Genomic DNA, 2,464 nt, shown 5'->3' on the forward strand with positions numbered 1-2,464 from the left:
ACACAATCAAAATATCACACAACAGCAAATCTTTGGAATATGGGAACTACTGTGGTTGGGGAAGCCAGGGCTAACATTCTACTGGGAATTTTTTTTTTAAGGTCAGGTATTGTGTAAAAGTTCTCTAATCCCAGCGTTTGGAAGACAGAGGTAGGCAGATCTCCGAGTTAAGGGCAAGCCTGGTCTATGAGAGAGTTTCAGGACAGCCAGGGCTACACAGAAAAACTTTGTCTAGAAAACTAAAGTGGGGTGGGTGTGGGTGGGGCAGTTGGGGGTAGGGGGGAGTGTGGATGCATGCAATATGCATGCATACACTTATGTTTTCTGAGACAGGTTGCTCACTAGAACCTGCAACTTGTTGTCAGTGAGCTGGTTGGTCAGTGAGCCCCAGCAATCCTCCTGTCTTTGCGTCCCCATTACTGGGACTATGAACACACAGTGTGTGTCACAATGCCCAGCATTTATGTGCCTGTTAGTGACTGAAGTCAGGTCCTTGGGCATCTCTCTTGGGCTGTTGTGTGATATTTTGATTGTGTTGTGACAAATGAAGCTTGCTTGGAGTCAGAGGGAAGGGCTAACCATAGAGGTTTGGAGGACTGTAGCGAGAGGACAGGAAGTAGCTGATAACATTTCAATGTCTGCTGCAGCAGTGGCAGCATCTCTGGGGTCCGGCTGTGTCCTTGGGTCTATGAGAGAATACAGAAGACCCTGGATTCTGATTCTTCCATCAACTCAGAATTTCTTTCAGAAAAGGGGTATTCTTCCCTCAAGTTGAACTGGAGTCTACTTTTATTTTAGTCTTCTGAAAACAAAAGACAGGGATTTCAATCCCAAACTCTCCCAGAGTGAGAACACATCTCAGGAGGGAAAAACAGATGGGAAAATATGTTAATGCAAAAAAAGTTATCTTGCTTTGGAGTTCACTTCTCATCATTCAGATCTTGGCACTAGTGTAGTTTCATAATGTAGTTGAGCATTTTATATCTATCTATCTATCTATCTATCTATCTATCTATCTATCTATCTATCTATCTATCTACATATTTTAATTCTTTCCTGAATCACAGATACCTGTCACTCTTCTCTGGTGCCTTTAAAATTCTCATTAATGTGTGACTGAGAAGGCAACAAAATTCTTGCAGACACTTTTGCATTTGATCTTGTGCAATATATTGGTTTTGTTGAAGTATATGGAGGGAATCTGGAGTCACAAGGGTGTTTTAGAAAGGGCATACTTGTTGACTGAGGTTTCCGTCCTGCCTGGTTTCCACAGTTTTTAAATACCAAAGAAATCACACAAAGGTCTGCATTAATTATAAACTGATTGGCCTAGTATCTCAGGCTTCTTATTAACTCTCATAACTTATATTAGCCCATAATTCTTATCTGTGTTAGCCACGTGGCTTGGTACCTTTTTCGGGGAGGCAGTCACATCTTGCTTGATCTGTGTCTGGCTTCCTCTCTGTTTGGGTGCTACTGCAGACTGAAACTTCTCTCTTCCCAGAATTCTCGTTGCCCCACCTTTATTTCCTGCCTGTTTGTCCCACCTATATTTCCTGCCTGGCTACCGGCCAATCAGTGTTTATTAAAAATACAAGTGACAGGGTACAGACCATTGTCCCACATCACATACAGTGTTAATGACCCCCCCCCCCCCCGTGGGTAATTCTGTCTGCTCTCCAGACCTCAGCTAGAAGTAGTTTCACAAACACAAGTCTTTGTTTTTGTTTTTTTGTCTTTTTGGTTTTTTTTTTGTAGTGACAAACTTACTCAGTTTATTTTCAAGCCAATGCCTGATAAATTGGAACTAGATTTCTTTAAAACAAAAATAATATTTCATGCTGCGACGTAAATCACAACACAATTATTTCCCCAGGAACAACTGCAGGAGAAGTTCTTTAGTCACACGTCCCAGCTTGTCACACAAGGATGCGGTAAAGAGCCATATAGGCATGCTGAGATTTAGTGAAATGGATGATTGACTGCTTCATCAGGAACATGCTTCAGTGAGTCTGTGTGTAGGAAATGCTCGGGTTGATGAATACAGTTCGTTTATACCACTTTCTCTTCTCTGTCTCAGCAGGGTCTTGCTATGTAGTCCAGGCAGACCTGAAATTCATGATCTTCCTGCCTCAGCATCCTGCCTCAGCGCCACAGAACTGTGTTACAGCAGAAATGCTTTCTTCCGTCTTCTCCTTACTTCTCTTCCTTTCTGTCACTCACTTATCGTCAACACAATGGTGAAAAATACATTATCCTTCAGTTACAGTTTGGGGTCATTGCCACTCCTTAAGTTAGGAGTGGACATTTTGACCTAGTTTTGCTTTTTGCTATCAGAGTAAATGTCCAATACAGTGAGAAAGGCAAATTACGTCTTTAATATTATTGTGAATAATTTTGTTTTCATAGACTTTCTAAAACTGTTCCCAGGACATTGTAGGCCACCCACAGGAAGGAAGACAGA

Source organism: Microtus ochrogaster, chromosome 24 (assembly GCF_000317375.1).
Source record: "Microtus ochrogaster isolate Prairie Vole_2 chromosome 24, MicOch1.0, whole genome shotgun sequence".
Lineage (NCBI taxonomy): Eukaryota > Metazoa > Chordata > Mammalia > Rodentia > Cricetidae > Microtus > Microtus ochrogaster.